The following is a 20,463-nucleotide window of genomic DNA, read 5'->3' on the forward strand; positions in this document are numbered from 1 at the left end:
CAGTGTTTATGATAGTGGCTGTGTTCATTCTAGGTGAAATAGAAGTCAGGTCACATTAACTACATATCAGGCACAGTTCATATTGTGACAGAATAGTTCTGTGTTGAAAAGGCAGCCTCAGCAAAGACCTATTAGTGCAATGGAAACTGAGAAGGTGGGTGTAATTAGCTCAGGAAACATTGCTGTCCTTTCTCTTAATTGCACTCTTTGTGAATTGCAGGTGGATTGTATCTTCAAAGTTTGTTGTGACTTCATTAAAGTCTTGTTAGAGGAGCAAGTAGGGGCATGGGTTTTAGTGACATGACAGACAGTGGTTAGATTTGAAATTGAAAAGACCTGAGATATTTTCAGTTCTTAGTAACTGTTTTCTCTTCAAAATAATAGCATAAGAAGAAAGTTGATTAATATCTCTGTATAAATAAAACATATCTTCTGCTATAATTTCCAATTTCCCTTACCCAAGAAAACTGAAGGAAGTGGCAGAAATTACTTTTTCACAGCACATGTAACAGCACATGCTTTAGGGAGCTTACAATAATGCCAAAACCATGCACTGTGATTTCAGCCAAACACTTCCTTATGTTGACAAAATATTTTACTGGTCAATTATCCTAAAATTAATCAGGATTCTTTTCAGCAATGCAGAATCAGCTGTCTTAAAATGACTGTTTTTTAAAATGTTCAGTAAACTATAAAGCATACTTTACACAGCCCTAGAAATTAAAGATACTTACATTTTAAAGATACATTTTTTAAAGACTAAGAAGGAGTTGAAAGACATCTTCCTCACCCATCAGATTTATTTTCTCCTGAATCTGTTTACTGCTTAGCAAATTTATCCTAAGTCATCCTATTGAAAGAATATTGTACAACATCACATATCTGATGACACAAAAAAACCCCAATTCCATTATACCATTGTTCTTTTTATACAGCTTGTATTTTGCTGACATCCTCTTTTGCCTTATGGGTAACACATTTCTTGACTAGTCAACATATTTTCCTGGCTAGTTAACATAACTAAGATATTAGCAGTTTCTGAAGAGTTGTTGAAATAAACTGGGAAACAAGGAAATGTCTTTATCCTGAATTTACAGACAAGTAACAGAGAAACAGGATTAGAAAAAATTGCCAGAGTCAAGAGTCAAACAAGCTTTGCTTATAAGAGGGACCAAATTTCACTCTGTCTCAGACAGCTTACAGTGTCAGTCTCTCTAACCTATACGTGTAGCTTGCACTGTCAGTCTCTTTAAACCATTATAATCACACATGTCCTCCAGACTTGGGCTGTTCTTCCAAACAAAGTCCAAGTCGTGTAGGTCCTGAATATTTTACTGTCTATTGCAGTAGTGAAGTCCCAGAGATGCAAAATAAGAATAAATTTGGAGTCTTTAATAAGGAAGGAATTCCTTTGAGGATAAAAGTAACAGCTTTGTAAACCACTTGAAGTCACCAGGCTCTAATATAATAACATGCTACAAGGGAAAATAACTCACTGCATGTGCAAATAATTTCCAGTGCCTGTTGTAACATCTGCTTAAATGTAGAAAGAATTATCTTCATAGATGTGCTGTACACACCTATTAAACTGAGGTTCAGGTAACTGGACAGGGTACATAAGAAAACTCAAGTTTGGTATCAGCTGAATACAGTTCATGCCCTGTATTTCATGGGGTGTGTATTGACAGATACAGATAGCCAAGGAGACTAATAAACCATGGCCAAAATGCAGAGTAGATTTTCATCACTACACAGGCTCCTTCAGGCTCAGCTCATCCCAGTGGGCAGAGATACTCAGGGACACAGGCTCTGGCAGGCTCAGCTCATCCCAGTGGGCAGAGATACTCAGGGACACAGGCTCTGGCAGGCTCAGCTCATCCCAGTGGGCAGAGGCACACAGAGCACAGGCTCCTTCAGGCTCAGGCTTTTGGTCATCCTAGTGGGCAGAGGTACAGCAGGACAGGCTCTGGCAGGCTCAGCTTATCCTCACAGGCAGTGGGAGGACCCCACTGGCTGCCCTGGTACAAGAAAGGGCTTTGCCACATGCAAGGCTGTGCATTCATGTTCTTTCTCCCCCAGCAGGAGAGTGATGTCTATGAGGGTGTCTATATACAGGAATTTTGCTCAGAACAGGCAGGGCATGAATGTTAGGCATAATAAATGGAGTTCTCCCACACTTATATTCCTAATGTTCCCATCTGCAAGGTGAATTTGGGTGAAATTATTCCTCACCAAATCTTCTGGTTTTAACCCTTTCCTCCCAACATATGGTGTAATGCTTAGCGAAATAATACCTTTAAACGTTCTCACAGAATATGCTGGCCCACTAGAACAGTAAAGCAAACCTTCTCAGGCACACTCACAATTTAAACATTGGAATCCAATCAAAATCAGCTCAAAAGGCAAAAGAAGTAAAGAGCTAGGAGGTACTATTTTCTTTTCTTTGACATTAGCTTAGCTCCTTGAACACAAAGATCCATTTTCAGAGATTCCTTGTTAACCAAATAATTTATCAACTTTTAAAATTAGGATCTTGCAACATGAAAGGAAAGCATATGAACAAAGCATACAGAAAAGTCTCCTTGCCTTTCAGCTGCTTGTGTTGCTTCACACCAATGCTCTGTTGTGTCACTTGTCAGATGTGTACCTCTGCCATGGTGTTAGGCTATCTACTGAGAGTGCAGACAAAATACTCCCTCATAGGTTTAAACCAATGAGTCAAAAATAGCAACATCATCCAGGCATATGTTGTTTTACTTCCATGTCTTTGTTTTACAGTTCCTATTTTAGGTTGCACTCTGGAAGACTTTTAGGTAAAGAGTAAGATAAAATGGGGTAGTTCAACAAGGCAGTAAATAGTTGCTCAAAAAGTGGTTATGTAGTTACTTTAAAAACCCTCCAATAACCAACAAACTTCTATTCTGAGTCAAAATCTTTTCCTATCTTAAATCTTCCTAGAGAATTAGTGCCAACTAAATACGCCTTGATTTTATATCTAAATGAATCCCTTTTTGATTCAAACAATCTAAGTGATGGAAGTTGTTAATGGAAGTTCTTATAAAAATTTTATGCAAACAGCAATGCCCAGTGGTGTTTGCTACAGTCATCTTTTTATGGTGCAGTGTTACCAATCCTCACTAATTTGCTGTGACTCTTCTGCTATTTCACAGTTTACATAGCAGCCCTAAACTAGAATAATGAACATACCAGTATGTCAGCTTCACTAAAAGAAAAATAAAGTAAATCTACCCAAGCTGAAAATATGTTCAGAATGCAAAGTAAACAAGAAAAGGAGCAGAGTTTCACTATTATTTAGCTCTAATGCATGATTTTTGAAAGCTAAAGTTTGTCACTGTCAGTCTTTTTTGAATCTAACAAAAGAAAACCTGACAGACTGACACCCACTTATTCCCTGGTGGCACTTCAACCAATGCAAGCATGGGTGGAGAGACAAAAGGCATCTTGTTTTTCATTTTCCCACCTGATTTCTTCACTCCCAGGCAGCAGCTTGTCCCTAACATGGTGCATCCTCAGAATCATTTCAATGGGCTATTTTGCAATACTCCAGAGTGTTAATACTATTTGATAATTACACTCTGGTCATGGGATGCAAAAGGTAGGTCAAATTTTTAAACTCTCTTGAGCTCAATATTCAACCAATTGCTACTTTTTCACTAATTTTATTAAATCTGAATTGTTAAAGTGACAGAAAATTCAGCATTTTTGATGGATGACACAAAACTCCTTAATTGCTTACTGTAACAAATCTGAAGCTGATAAGGATATAAGTATCCCATTTTAAATTAAAATCAATTTAACAGTTTAAGGAAACATTTGTGAAAAGTAAAAATGGCTTTTAAAGACATTTGTTATGTTGATTTGATTTGTATTTGCTTTTCAATGAGGTAAGTTTGATCTTTTTTACCACTGGGGATTTCAATAGAAACCTAGTTTTCAGTGCTGTTATACACACATTTGTATACATTATGAAACAATTGGAGTATCTAAGTATGACTTATTATTTTTACATTCTTTCCTCGAAAAGAATTTTTAAAAAAAATGATCAATAACTTACAAGGCAATATTAAATATCTATTGATGGCTGTATTCTCAACTTTTCATGCAAGGTAGGCCAGATCTCTGGATGTTGTGTTTTTTGTAATATATGGGTCTCATCAGGTGTGTGCTAAACTGACAAGGCTCCCCCTCCACTAATTCAGAGAGTTCTAAACTGAATCTAAAAAAACGAGATGTATTTCTTTACAATACAGAAAGAACAAGGACTTACATTACCTGAATTTTAGGACCTTTGGGAAAAGATTAAAATTATGCATTTGGACTTATATGTGCACACACATAAGTGCACACACACACGCATACATATATATATATGTAGCCACCACTTGTCAGTTTCTCTAGACTCTTATCTTGCTTCCCTCAGAAACTACTTCTTTATTCCTAGGGACAAAGGAGGTAAAGATGTTAAGGAAAAAGATATTTATTCCTTCATGTTTCAGACTAATTTTGTTACTGTGTCTTCTTGGAGACAGAACAAATTCTGTCTCTGCTGTCTGTCTTTTAGGCTGTGCATATATTAGTATTTTGTTTCAGAGCAGTTATGATTTTCAAATAATTTCTCTGATCATTCCCCAGGTTGATTATGAGTACAGAGGGGCACAGTTATCTTTGCAGACTTTGAGTTTGCAACCTTTTGGCCACAATACCAGCTGTTTCAACCTATTTATTTGTTGTTATCATAGCAAATTACTCGCTGCTTGACCCTCTAAGGCACTGTGTGGGAAAGGGTTGAGTGGCCTCTTTTGCCTTGTCAGCCTTTGTCACTGAGTATATCACATTTGGGCATACTGGGATGAGGACTCCTGTTCTTTGGTCTTAGAAGTTCAATAGTTCTTAACTATCAAGCCATGTTTAGGATACAATCTAAAAGTGGAAAGGTTTGCAGGAGCAAGTCACAGCTACTGAATATCAGACTAGAGAAGTGAAAACTTTTGTTGAAAAACTGTTTGTTGTCACAAACCAGCTGTATTAATGAATGTGTATAAAGATGAATCATATAGCAGAAGACCTGATCAAAGGCTAGATTTTTGCTACTCTCCCTTAATAATTTCTCTCTTGGTTTGAAAGACAAGTGTCTACTGAGAAAGGCAGGAGCCTCTCTTATAATGGAAAATGTAAACCCCCTCCCTCCAAATTGTTACAATTTTGAAATTAAGGGGCTCTCAGGCAAAGATACGGAAATAGGAATAACAGTTCTTTACTAGGAAAAAATAAAATAAAAGTACAGCAATACAAAAGAAAAAAAGATGCTGACGGAGTCAGAATACAACCTGGCACCCTGTAGGTCTGGCACCCAGGGTCTGATTAAGTGGTGGCTGCAGTCCTCCTGCAGTGACAGATGTGGTTTTGTTGAAGCAATAGTTCTGTAGAAGGGTGCAGTTTCCCTCCAAAGGTCCAGTGGTGATGCAGAAGGGTCTGGTTTTCCTCTGGAATCCAGTGGAGAAAGGCTGCCCTGGTGTTCCAAATCTCAGTTTATCTAGGTAGGAAAGGCTTGGCTGCTCCCTCTGGTGCAGCATCTCACAATGGGATGATGTAATTTTATCAGTTGTGCAGGGAGACTGAATGGCCCATTAACAGAATATATCTCTCTAAAGGAAGGATGTGTTGTGGAAAAGATAAAGAACACTGCCCCACCTGGTTTTAACGGATGGTCCACTAACAGAAGATATCTTCCCTGAGATAAAAAATCACTGCCCCACTTGGTTTCAACAGGTGGCCATAAAATACATACTTTTGCTTTGCAAGCCAAGACGATTTCATACTTTGTCATTCCTTGAACATGAGCTGTCTCCTCCCTCCAAAACAGGGACAAATCCCATTTAATATCTCCATTAATGCCCTCAGCGATGAGACAGAGTTTTCAGCAAGTTTTCAGATGATACAAAATTGGAACGAGTAATTGATACAACAGTTGCTTCTGCCACCATAATATATGGGACGACAGGAAACACATTGAGTTAAACAAGACCAAATGTGAAATCCTATGCCTTGGGAGGAATAACCCCTGGCATCAGTAAATGCTGACTTATAAAGCAGCTTTACATAGAAGAACTGGGGGTCCTGGTAAATGATGAGATGGCCATTTGCCACAGTAGGCTCATGTGTCAAAGAAGGCTAAATACATTCTGACCTGCATTAGAACTGCTGGCAGTAGGTTGTGCAAGATATCCAATCCTTCTACTCAGTATTGGTAAGACACAGCTGAAGTTACTTTCCCAGTACAATAAAGGTGGGGACATACTAGACAGAATCTAACAAAGGGTCGTTAAGATGTTTGATGCTTGGCTTAAAGCATCAGGCATACCGTGAGAGACTGAGGACTGAGAGGGTTTGTCTTGTAGAAGGGAAAGCTCAGGGGAAATCTTATCAATCTGTAAGTGCCTGATTAAGTCATATCCTTCTCAGTGGTACCCAGAGACAGGACAAGAAGGAATAAGCACAAATTGCAATTCCACTTGGAATTATGAAGGACATTTTTTATTTCTGTGATGGTGATCAAACACTGGATCAGTCTGCCCTGAGAAGAGCGTTGACTTTCCATCCTTGGGGGTATTCAAAACATTTTTGGACATGGCTTTGAGCAATCTGCCATAGGTGCCCCTGCTCTGAGCAAAGGGGATGGAAAAGTTGGTCTTCAGGGATGCCATGCACTCTCAGGTATTCTGTGAGTCTGTAATTTTGGTGTGGTAAAGGTACTTCAGGTTTCCTCTCGTTAGCTGTGGGTCTGAGATGACATCTTTTTATGCTCACCTGAGCTAATACTTTAAAGAGTACTTTATCAGGAGCAGACATACTAAATCTATCTTTCCCTACACCTGTGGCTCTGGTATTGCAGCTGTGAAAGAAAATACATCTCTGCCTGTATCTAACTTACAAAAAGATTGAAATTTTTCATCAACTTTTAATTTCAAAATGTCCAGGTAGTAGCCATTTTGTGACTCAGAGCATCCCTTTTGAGTTACATGCTGTGAAACCTTTTTACTCTGGATTACTTCTTGTGTGTTTACATTCTTTCTGTGATCTCTTGAGACTTACAAATGCTTTTCTGCTCATCCATTTCTGAGGAGCTGAAGGGGCGTGCTGTGAGAGCCGCCTTCAGTTTGAGCAGATGACAAGGTGGAGGCAGACATGAGAGATGCTGCTCCTGCAGAGATGGAGGAGGCTGTGGCCATTTAAAAAACAGCTGGTCACATTGCAAGTAACTGCCTTAATTTTGGAGGACAGGCTGCTGCAATGTCCAAACCCTTACGAGACCTTTCTCTGAAGCAAAATAGATTTTTCTGGATGGATTTAAAAAGCACTGCATAGTAAATAAGTTATAGGATTACATCGACAAACTGAGATCCTGCAAAGTGCCCCACTGTTCATTGAAAAATAGACCAGAATCTCAGGGAGCCAAGTCCTCTCACTGGTCACCAGAGAGAAGAGATCAGTGCCTGCCCCTCCACTTTCCCCCATGAAGAAGCTGCACACTGCAGTGAGGTCTCCCCTCAGCAACTGACCCCAGCTGCTCCTCATACAGCTTCCCCTTCACACCTTTCACCATCCTTGTGACCCTCATTTGGATGCTATCTAATACATAGCATTTTTTTATATTGTGGCACCTAACTGAGTTGAGAACTGGGCAGAGCTTGGAGGGTGTGATCAGCAGTGCAGAGTGCAGCTGAGGCCCCTGCAGTCAGTGGGGACTCTCCAGGGGTCAGTACTGGGCCCAGTCTTGTCATTGATCAGTGAACTGGATGAAAGGGCAAGTTGGAGAATGGCACAGAATTGGGAGGAGTGGCTGATACACCAGGAGGACAGGAACCTAACGCAGAACCTAATGAAGCTCAATGAAGGCAAATGCAGGGTCCTGCAGCTGGGGAAGAATACACCTATGCACCACCACAGGCTGGGGCCTGACCTGATGGAAAATGGCTCTGCAGAAAAGAAGCTGGGTGTCCTGGTGTGCCCTTGTAGCCAGAAGGGCCAGTGAGTATCCTGAATGCATTACAAACAGTGTGACCAGCCAGTGTGGGGAAGTGATCCTGCCCTCTCCACTTTACCCTGGTGAGGTCATGTCTGGAGCAGCATGTCCAGCTGTTCAAGTTCAAGAAAGACAGGGAACTACTGGAGAGGATCCAGTGAAGGGCTAAAAAGGTGATTGGAAGACTGCTGCATCTTTCATATGAGGAAGACAGCCCCTTCAAATCCCTCCCCTTTGACCAGAAGTGCTGATGAGCACACTTCCAGGGCTCTGCATTCCTTCTTGGTACTCTTCAGACTGCTCCTGGTTGTATCACCCATGTGAAACAACAGCACTGAGTAATAAGTGGCCCATAGGAGGCTTAGTAGTCTTGAGTGGCATCCCTGACATGATCCCCCAATAAACAGCACATCTGTCTAGAGCATACATCAAGTCAGCACATGGGTACCTCTGCTCCTCCCAGAAGAGTCCCTCTCTGGTATCACCCATCACCTTTTCCAAGCTGTGCTGGGTTATAGATGGGCAGATCAGTCTGCTTTTCAGTGGTTATACAGCAAGCAGTGCAGGCTGCCTTACCCAGCCCCAGCTCTCTGCTGATGTGATGGGATTACAGTCTGCAGAGCAGTGAAGTGGGTCTGCAAAGGTGCCTCACGCATGGGTGAAGTCCCTTCCTCCTGCTGGTCCTTGCATTACAAACCTCCGTTCCTCTGCATCATTGGGGACCTCTGGGCTGTCTGCCTGTGGACTGCAGGCACCCTGCAGACTGCATTCAAAGCCATCAAAGCTTTTAATTCCATCTCAGTTTCCCCAGTGTTACACCAGTGTTGCTTCCAGAGGCCATTATATTCTCCCTTCACTAACATTTGGAGACACCGACTGTGCTTGGCAGAGGGCTTCTAAAATTAATTTACATTCATTTCAGACATCTTTAGGTCAAAAATGGTTAATGCATGATTTTTTTCTTCAGAAATATCTACATTTTAGGTGATTATTTGTGTCAAAACCACACTGTTTCTCCTGTCTGTTATCTTGCCTCAGGCAGTGCCATACTCTTCATTTTGCTAGCTGCATTCAGCTCTGAGGTGGAAGCTGAGGGCTTCTGAAAAGCAGAACACCTTCCCCACAAGTTCAGTGGATGGAAATCTGCAGTAAAGACATCAGTAAGCTGTGTGTTGCCTCCATAGACACAATTTAGTCTATTTACAGACCCAAGTCTGTGTTTGGGCTCTGTCATGTACAGCGGTGCAATCTCATGGCATCAATGCTGCTGCATCACAGGCTACGAGCCACTGCAGTGGGGTCAGGGCCCAGCTTGCAGTGCCAGCTACTCCCTGCTAATTTAATCTCACCCTTGGTGGAGTCAAAGAAGTGGCCTCTGTGAAAAATGGAGCACTGTGTGTCCCCACAGAGCAGGAGTGTGCTAAAAGGCATCACTGAGACAGTGCTATTTCACATCTGCTGTCCCCTCATGGTACCACATTTGTGTGTCTGTTTTCCTTGTTGGTGCTTGCACAGCATGGGCACATAGCCTAGAGTGTCCTGCTCGTTTCTGTCATCTTGTCCATTTATGTTGGGATTCTGTATAATTTTACCTTAAGAAACATTTTCTAATATTTTAGTTACATATAGTTTCACACAACAAAACTCTCTGCCAACCAGGAAGTACAACCAGGTCTTTCATTGCAACATGCCTCAGCTGCTTTGGGAATCCCAGAAAAGGGTATAAAAAGGAATTGGGGACAGGTATTTTAATATTTATTTTTCTGTAATTCATATCTAAATTCATCTATGGTGCTGCTATAATGGAATTAATATCGATTCAAATTTAATCATTGTTTATGACTATCATATTATAAGTAGTTTGAGAACTGTCAAGCTGCTGCATACTTAGCAAAATTTCCTAAAATGTCAACATGTTTATCTCTGAATTACTGAAGAAAAATGAAGTCAAAATAGTTTTTTAAAATATTAAAAAAAAAAAAAAGTTTTTCTTGGGTGGCAAAATAAATTCCTTTGAAAATTTAGCAAGGAATGCTCTTAAAAACAGGTTCTTACTGTAAAGAGAGTTGTGGGATCTTATTCTACTATGGCAAATTTACATATTTAAAATAGAACAATAAAGGATATATGTGCACATTGGAATCTTAAGTGAGCCTTCTGTGACTGACACATGCTGGTTGTATAATATATTGCATGTGTGTCCATTTTTTGCAATAGAGATTCACTTTTCACTTCAGTAATAATGACTCCTTGATATCACTGGCTTTTGGCATCAATGTGCTTTATGAGAAAAGGAATATAAATATTGATTTAATGGAGGAAAGTTGATTAGAGGTCAATATATTGTTCTAAGTATTGGCAATAGGTAGACCCTTGGAACCCACTTAGACATTTTCTGGGCAAAAATGAATTATTAATGAATACTCTAAAATAAAATGTGGCTGTTTTAAAATTGTTGAAATTATAAATAAACCAACAAAAAAGAATGTCCTTCTTTAATAGTGAGAATGCAAAACTGTGACCGACAACAGACGGGGGACTGCTGGAGGGAGGCAGTGGGAAGGTGGTGAGTTACCAGCATTCCTGGTGGCTGTGATGCTGCTTCCATTGAGCTTGGTCCACAGTCAAAGGGAAATTTCCACTGATTCCAATAGACTGCACATCCGGTCCCCTTTTAACAAGCTATTGGGTTTTTTAATTCACCATATGTCTCTTAATAACCAGATCACTACTAATAAAGCTCAGAAATTATATTAGGAATTCAACCGTGAAATTAGATGCAACCAGCTAAGTCAGAAGTAGAACAGCAATTAACAAAACATTGGTAAATGTAAATCTTAGAGAATCTTGCAACACCTTTATACACTGCCAAGAGCACAGGATCTTAATTTCTTTTTATGAAATGCCTCTTGTGCTAAACAATTAAATAGTACCAGCAATTTCTTTACTCCAGCTGTCATTTTGGTGATGAGAATGCTTGGGCAACTGACATCTAATTTCAGTGCCATCCAACTGTAAATAAATTGTGAAGCCTCTCTGCATGTCTGGTATGATATAGTCATCATGATATAGTCTCTCACACAGAAGTGTGAGCTTTGCCCCTAGTATAATATAGCTTCATTCAGATAAAGAAGAGTGTGGAGGAAAAGTAGTTTGTGAGAAGTTTGAAATTATATTTCAGGGTTTTTTTTTGGGAAAGTAATAACACTTAAAATTCTGAGTGTCAGAGTGAGAATAAAAAAGCTGATTTCCAGCATCAAGACCGGGTGTTTTTGCCATTCCCTGCCTCCATTTCACTCACACTTCTTTGAACAAGGAACACAGATTGAAAAGCAGATGTGAAACTACAGGTACAAGTAAAAATTTCTGTATTAATTTCAAATGTTCATTCAAAGTTGCCTATTAATTTTGCATGAGGATTTGTTGAAGCTTCCATTGCCTTTGTTCCTTCCTCAGTCATTAACATTCTGTATGTCAGTTAGAATTACAGGGTTTGAAACAAATGTTTGATTTCTATCACATGAGATGATTACATAGCTACAACTCTCTAGGCTTTTCTGATCTCCAAGTAGTTGCCTACTTAAAAGATTCTGGTTGGTTGAGAATGACCTTCCCCTGAAGTCTAGAAGTTAAATTTAAAATCCCAAGTAAATAGAAGTCCAGGCAATGAAAGGTTATTTACAGGAGGCAAGGTGGTCACATTGAGACTTGGTGCTCCTATTAGAAACATTTCAAGAACACTTCTTTAATATGCTTTATGCTTTTATACACTTGGAAACCATGCTTTGGATAGGCTGAGAAAATGGGATATTCATTGGCATTCATTTTATTAGCAATGTAAATCACATTAAATGGCATATTTTGGCAGCATCCCTTGAAAAATGCTGCTCATTAGCTGAGAAAGAGGCAAGCGCTCTAGGACACACGGCACACTATCACATTTTAGGCTGTCCTTCACAGTATGAACTCATCACAACACATGACTAGTTAGGTTCCCACAAAAGGCTTGTGACTAAGCAGGGGAAGGCCTGACTCAGAAGTAAAATTTCAAGGAGAAGTGAGAGCCAAGAGAGCCAAAGCCTCTCCTTGGAGAGCCACATGCTTCTTTTTGGGCCAGAGAGAAGCGATTTCCTCCATTGGGAATTCAGGGCTGAGACCCTCATCTGATGCCTAAACAAAGCCAGGCCTTCATTTCTGGCTGGGAGCTAGGGATTTTTGCCAGATAAATGAATGAATAATCATCTGGGATTTAAAGGACTGAACCTCAAATACCCACTTAAACTGGGGGATGTGACACAGATGTCCTTCGTAGCTGTATCACCAGAATATTGCACAGGGAGGTTTTTCTTTACACTTCCAGGTAAAAATGCTCCAATGTGTTTTTCTCACAGCCTGTTGGATGAGACATTTTCCTAGTAGGTGGAATTAAGCACAGCTTGGATTGAAGTTTCAGTGCAAAGGAAGTATAGAATCTTCACATGTCCTAAGCATGCAACCACATTGCAGACCTTCCAGGGCTTTAGACTGAATTAGACACACAGCCCAGCTGTTCAGTCATAGTGCATATTAGGTATGGGTTTTTCCATCAGCAGGAGTTCCTTCCTAAAGTAGGTAAAGAGCAGAGTATACTAGGTACCTGCTTAATAGCTGATGGACTCATGGTTTAATAGCAGCATCTTCTTCAGACGCAGCTCAGAAGTCAAAATTAATTTTAACACATTCTTTTCTTTGTAGTTAAATCATTGCCAGTTGATTTCATTTTTTCCCTGTGCTTTTTTTTGTATGATCTCCAATCAATCATTGCCATCTATGTGTGCTGCAGTGTCTCTTAGTAAATGCCAGATTCTTCAGTAGTGAGATTTTTTTTATTTTTAAATTTTTGCATATCCCATTTTCTGTGTCAAGAATACATATTGCTATAATGATGCTGGAAATCCTAGATTCAAAATGACAGTTGTCAAAAAAACAGGAGCCTCAATTGAAGAAAATAATGGAAAATTATTATTTCATCAGGCATTCAAAGATTTTATCTTCCTTGGCTATGTAAGACAGCACTCTCTGATCAAGGCCTGAAGTCTGTGTTTAATTATCACATCCCTTAGTCAACCACTGCTGATCACTTTTTATTCATGACAATTTACAGACTTTAGTGGTGAATAAGGTGTATCTTTGCTGTTTGTCTGTTTTGTTGTTTTGTTAATTTTTTTCTTATATTTTTCATCTTTACATAGCTAATCCTTGGTAATTTCCTGATAATTTTTTTTTGCTGGATTTCTGCATCACCCCTTTATGTGTTTTGGTCAGGTGCTGCGTGTGCTGCATGAACAGGCTTTCCATAGAAGGTTTTAAGGACTCTAAATATGCAGGGTTAAAGTTTGATTTCTCTGTGTTATCACATTGTTTACATTTGAGACCCCAGAAACTATAAAACTTGGCATTTTCTGTAAGATTTATTTCCCATTCAGCTACAGAATTTCTCTTCAGTTGCTATTTTGCTAAGTGCCTCTAGGTGAAAGCATTTATTTCAATAGCCCTCATTTAGCTAGTCATGGAAATAAAGCAAACTGCAGGGGAGAAAGACTGTGCTTGACTCTTTTGGATGTTTCTTTTCACTGCGTGACTAGCAAGTGCATCTCATGAGTTTGTAGTGCTTAGTTCATTAGTCTCCACTGCCCAAAGTTTTTGGGAAACTTGGGCTGGTTTGTTGGTAATAAAGCTCTAAATTCTTTTGGGACAAGTTCTTTTGAAAATGAAGAAGTGATTTGACAGGCTCTGTGATTCTTGCTTCCTTATGCATGTGAGCAGTAGCTATTTATCTTCCAGGAGCATTTTCTAAGTTGAGAGGAAAAATTAGCACTTATATGATGCTTTATGGTGTTGATTCTTAAATAACATGTTTTAATTCCCATCTATTTTCTGCAGCCTCAAGTTTTGTCTTATCATTCCTGCATAAACATATATCAGCTTTCCTCTCTTACATATTTGAAGCTATTTTTCTTCAAGATTTTTCCACCATCGTGATAGAGCAATTTGTTCAGTAAAGAACACGTTGTGATATATAAACACAATGTTCCTACTCATAGTATTTATGACTCATTTTATTATTTTCTTGCTTCTTCTTTATGAAAGCATCTATTCTACAAATATTTGAATTCTATAGAAATTTCTGTTCATTATGCACCCGTGGAAAATTGGCATTTGCACTTTTTAATATGTATGTATAAGACCGTGCAAGTTTTTCTTGAAGTCTCTGTTTCCTCATCATACTGATATAATCTTCCATCATCATACCAGAGAAACAAAAAAAGCATAACAAAGTTACATGGCAAACATTTACTAGAAAATGAAAATCATTAACAAAATTTTATTTTTTCTTTTTTAATGGTGAAATTACTTTTGAATTTCCTTGAATTTCCCTTGTGTCTCTTTCTAGAATTTTTACTGATTTACTACCAGTAGAAGTGATGTGATCAAGGCTATCTAACATAGCTTTAACTTTCTGACAGCTGGTGCCTGTTTTCAGTCCACATGAAATTAAAAGGACCACTGAGGGTCCTAACACAGTTTTAAAATGGACTGAGGAAGTAATGTCCACACAAGAAGTCAAGGAGCTACACTTATATATAGTTTTTTCCTCATATGCAATCTTAGGAATATAACTTTCCTGCTTACATTATTTTGAATTGTGTGAGAATTGTGTACCTTGAGAAAGACACCATCCAAATAGTGCTAATTGAAACATTTGTCCTGGGAATATTGAAAAAGGTCATCATTCATATCTTCTTATATTTTTTCATATTATTTTCTTATCTTCTAATATATCATGTCATAAAACTGTTTACAGTTGATGACAAGAAGATTAATTGGAAAGGAGGACTAGCAAATGTTACTCCTACCCTGGGAAGGGAAATAAGGAGGATCCTGGGAACTGCAGGTGCCCCAGTCTCACCTTGATGCCTAGGGATGGTGATGGAGCAGTTAGTCCTGCAAACAACTGCCAGGCACAGGTAGGGCAATAAAGTTTTCAGGAGTAATTAACAAGGAATCACAGGTGGGACATCATGCTTGACCAACCTTATGGCCCACAGAAATGAGTGACCTGGGGAGAGCAATGGCTACTGCCTGCCTGGGTGCCCAAAATACCAACATGGGGTGAACACAGACATTTTCACAATGGTTTGCAACAATAAACTCTTTAACAGTGGCTTCAGTATTTATAAAACCAAGTTATAGTTCTTTAGAATCAGATTAAAAGTAAGAATGCAATTTGGATGTTTTTTCCCAGAGGAAAAGGACACCTAATTTTTAATTCCATCTCTGAACATGTCATGGTCCATATACAGTCCTAAAGAAACCCAGAGGATTAGTAGTTTTCAGGAAAACTCCAAGTCAAGAAAATACCACTAACTTTATTTCAAACTATTTGCCAGAATTTTAATTATTAATTGAATATTTTCTCTCAGTAAAAATTGCATCTCTATCTCACCCAGCAAGAGGCTCAAGATAAAACTGAACCTGAAGTGGGAGGGATCTCAGTGAAGCTAAAACCTTATTTCAGCATCAGAAGTAAAGAGCCCGAAAACTATCTGATAAGTTTTTTCCTTACCTGAATTAATCAATAATTATGGTATAGATATTTTGCAGTAGTATTTATAGTTAACTTACTCTTCTTCTAAGAGAAATGAAAAGAGACCAGGAGATGGGGAAACTGCTTCCACAATCTTTCTTGGAGTCTTTGCCATTAATACTGTTTTTCTTCTCAGGATTGTCTTTTACTGAACATAGACTATTGTTTTGCAAGCTCTGCACTTTTCTTGTGTGTATTCTTTACATACAACATATATAGGACAATGCAATCTATCACTCTGACAGAAATTAGAGAAGATACATTTTCTTCAATGTGTGAGATATTTTTTCTTTTGTTCACATCCCTGTCTGTCAGCTAAACTACAAAAAAATCATGTACAAAGCAGTCATGGAAATAGAGGGGTTGCATTCATTGTTAGGATTGTCCTGGCTATTGAAATTGCCTATTGTCTACTTCTTTTTAGAAATATACATAAGAAACCAAAAGCTCCTGTCCTAGTACTATCTAAAAATATAATTTGCTTTTAATGATTTGATGTTTTTAGTGACACAAAAAATATTTTGTATATGTCTGTTAACCTAGTGTTAAATGCAGTCAAAAGATTCCAAAACTTATAAGCATTGAAATAACGTGGATTTAAACTTTAAAAATACAATATTTTATTTCTATCACATTTCATGTGTGTTTCCTTATTTCTAAGTCTTTACAGGTTCTTTATTTCCAAAGATTTATATTTTAGTCCTTTTTTTTTGATAGTGTTTGTTTGTTTATTTAGTTGGTTGTGTTTGGGTTTTTCAGTTTGGGGGTTTTTTTGTTTTTTCTGGGGAGCTGCAAATTCTTTTCACTTCTTTGAGTGTAATTTACCTTTGTACCTATTCAGGTCAGATAATTATTAATGTTTGTGCATATCCCTTCATTGAAGAGCACGGAGCTGTGCAAACTGTTTGTTGCAGTAGAACCTGTGTTTGCTTTGCTTTTTGGTGCACACAGGCACCCTGTAATGCTGGGCAGGGCAGCCAGGAACTGCAGAGTGCAGCCCTGCAGGGTGGGTGCTGCCAGCCAGTGCCAGGGCCCTGCTGTGCCAGGAGCACCCACAAATCTCACAGCACCACAGCAGAACCTGCCAGCTCTTGGGCTCATCCATGCAGGAGGGTTTTACCTGAAGGTGGGATGGGTGTGTGCCCACAAACCTTGCTTGCCAGCTAAATCGACATAGAGGCAGGCTAATGGGGCCATGGCTTTTTCCCTGATTGTGCTGTGTTTGCTAGATTTGTGTTTGCTCCCCCCTGCTTGCTCTCTGTCCCGCTGTGTAGCTGAGCTGTGGGCAGAGGGAAGCAGCCTGGTGAGCCCCTCCTTGGGAGCATGTTTACAGCTCTCGTGGAAGTCATTTGGTGTCAGTGTTATTATAAGTACTAATGCCCTCTCCCCTCTGTTGTTTTTATTACATCTCTCCCTGCCAACAGCTTCGAGAAGCTTTAGGAATTTATCATATAAGAGAATTAGGATGAATTGGAGCCAAGCATGTGTCAGGGGGGAGTGGAAAGAAGGGAAAAGGAAAGTTAATACAAAGGTTGATATAACCAGTAAAGATTTCTTCAATTTGTTCTCATTGTTACAGATATTATATTTTTTAATGACCAGGAATTTTGTAGAAGAATGATGTCTAAATACCTACAACAAAATTCAATTCTGTGCCTTTATGTTTTGGTATTGCCAAATAAATTTCTAAAATTTGCACAAACAGTCTGTGGTGAAGACATGAACAGCTCAGCTGATCTCCAGCTTCTCTGAAAATGTTCCTATAATTTTGATTTATCCACACTTGGGTTTATTTGCTTAAAGTAGAACAAAAGTTAATAATTTAGTAACTGGTGGTTCTTATCCGGAAGTGCTCAGAAACAGGAACAATTTTAGCGCAAGATCTTGAAGAGATTCAGGCTAAACCCACGTTTTTTTACATATCAGATGATCTGGCTCAAGAAAGATGAGCTAAAATAGGAACAGTATTGAGGACTAGGTCTGGCTTGGTAATTACTTCTATTTTTCTATAAGAATTTACAAGTCATGTATCCTTCCCATCCCCTGCAGTGATGGGCATTAATAAAAAGCTGCAGAGACATGTGGCAGCTTCCACAATACAATCCAGCCCTCAAATCTGCCACCCAAATAGTCTTTTCCTGAGCATCTGGTTCATCCGTAAGATTAACAAAATAGTAGAATTTGTTTGAACAAGTGACTCCCTCGAATTTTATTAAAACAGCTCCAGTGTTGAGCCTTTGCACTTTTCATCCCTACAGCCTATAAAGTATTGAAATTGTTAGCATGTTTACAATATATATATATATATATATATATATATATTAAAAAGCTATGGGGTAGTTAACAATTTTTTTGTCCAAATCCTGCATGCACCTGCCTTTGATATTGTACTAAGAGTCAGCAGAACAAAACCTGCAACACTGCAAATATATTTTAGCCTGTAGAACGACACATCTGGGACAGCACACACCACTGTAAAGTATCAAATGCTGTGAGACTCCTAAAAAGCAATACTTGCAAAACTAGAAATAGAAATAGGCTAAGATCATTAAGCAGAAAAATTCTCCTAAAATAGTTATGCAGGTAAGGAAATATTACTTTTTTTGCTCAGTGGGCACTTATTGCTTAAGTTATTGTATTTTTTCAAGTACATTCATTAAGGTTTTAGTAACATTTCTGGGAATTAGTTGGTTTTTGGTTTGTCTCTGAATTGATAATTGCTCTTTTAGGGGGAAAAATTAAAATACTGTGCTGCTTTTTTTTTATCTCATTTCTAAAATTAAATCATTCTTAATCATTCTTAAATCTTACTGTGTGCTTTGACCTTGCAAGTATGACCCTTTCCGGGTGACACATACAACCCACAGGGAATATTCACTTATTAGGTGGTGAAATGTGGCATTGAAAATCATCAACCTTCTTACCAGAGGTTGTACTATGTATTTAATCCATGCATAATCCAGCCAGGATTAGCACTTTTTCTAATTAATTGAAATTAAATGCACAGATGTAAGGAAAGATTCGTGCTGCTTAAACACATGGTAACACAGATATATTCATAGACTGAGAAGAGCATACAGATTACTGATTACCTTCAACTTTGGAAGGTCATGATGCACTGTTCTCTCCTGCTCTACACTTGTCCAAACTAAGTGGGAGTGAAAACTGGTGTGTTTTAACCTTCCCAAAGTACCATGCAGGGCACACCAGTCTCCTGGCAGGTGCAGCATTCTGGAGAAAATCTACATGCCTGACCCTGTCCCCATTTCCAGAAATATTTTCAGTAAGCCCCTAATAGCATAACGTATACAAGCAAATCTAACAAATATAAAATTCCTGTCTTAAAATAAGACCCTGTATTACCATGAGGTTTACAGAAATAAGTAATTCCTATCCATAATCTGTGATCAGTTCTGCATATTCTCATGGAGGATTAGTCAGTTGTGTTTTGGAGTGCTTGGAGTATTGGGCGCGTGGTGGGTGTGTCAACACTGGCCTGGCCTGAGCCTTGCTAGCCTGCCTGCTTGTGCAATATACTTGAGCTCCAGATGGGTTACTGCATTCACTGCCCCACTGAAAATTGTACAAAAGCAAAGTAAATCCCTTACAGTGGAGCTCAGCTTGTCCTTGTCCTTGTGAAGAGGCAAAGGGACTCAAGTGGACAAACAGAATTGAGCCACGTCAGTCCCACTGACTTGGATTTCCATAGACATATGCTGGCTCATATCAGGTTATATCAAGACCAAGAATAGTTTATGCATTTATGTCCAGACCAAGAAATAGTTTATCTCAGGCATTTCATAAGACATTTTTTATAAGGATTTTACTGTGAGGGTATTTAACACAGCTATTTAGCCCTTGTAAAAGACTACTCTCAGAGAGATTGCTCTCTCAGTTCAAAAGTCTCTGCTTTGCCTGTAGTGCCTAGTTCATAATTTCATTCTCTGCTGCTTGGCTAGGACTTCACTGGTACAGTTTCACTGTGATTCTGCATTTGAAGCACACCTACAAGCAAGTTTATAAAGCAATAATGGATCTGCAACCAAGCAGAAATGGAAGAGCTGATTCACTTGACTGCTAAAGCAAGGGAGGAAACTCTCCTACATTTCATTTGACTTTACAGACAAATTCTGTGTTGTGTCTCTTATACTTTTGAACCCTTAAAAATCTGCTCCATTTAGTACAGAGCTTCAGGTGTCTTGATCTGGTCTCTTGCTTCAAGATGAGGTCAACTATTCCTAAGCAGTCCTCACAGAGGTTGATTTTAACAGGGTGTTTAAAAAAACACCTGGACACAGGGTTTCCCCAGCCTGTCTGCCAAGAGATCATTTTCCAGTGCTACCTAACTCACCCTGCTCTTTTGTAATTTTCAACCTAAACTTCTCTTGGTTAATTGTCCTATAATTAAACTACTGTCCTAGTCACAGGAAATGCCCATATGTCCCTTAGTTTAATTTTTACCTTTGTTTAATAATTTCTTTTCCTCCCAGATTTCTCCAGCATCTTCTATCTTGTCTTGTAGGTAATCAGTAAAATCTTTTATTCTTTTGTAGAACTGTGGTCCCTGTGCAGGCACTGTATAGTCAGTGTAAACAGACCATTTTGTTTTGATATGTCCACATCATTATTTTCTCCTGTTAAATCTGAAGGACCAACTATTGCTGTTCTCTGCAACCCTTGCTTGCTCTTTTTGCTGTTGAGCCAGGATTTTCCCTTAGTCAATGGTTTCTAAAGGGTGTGGTCCATGGTGAATTTGGTATCATTCACAACAGATGCAAAATATATGATACAA

Source organism: Erithacus rubecula, assembly GCF_903797595.1.
Source record: "Erithacus rubecula genome assembly, chromosome: Z".
Taxonomy (NCBI): domain Eukaryota; kingdom Metazoa; phylum Chordata; class Aves; order Passeriformes; family Muscicapidae; genus Erithacus; species Erithacus rubecula.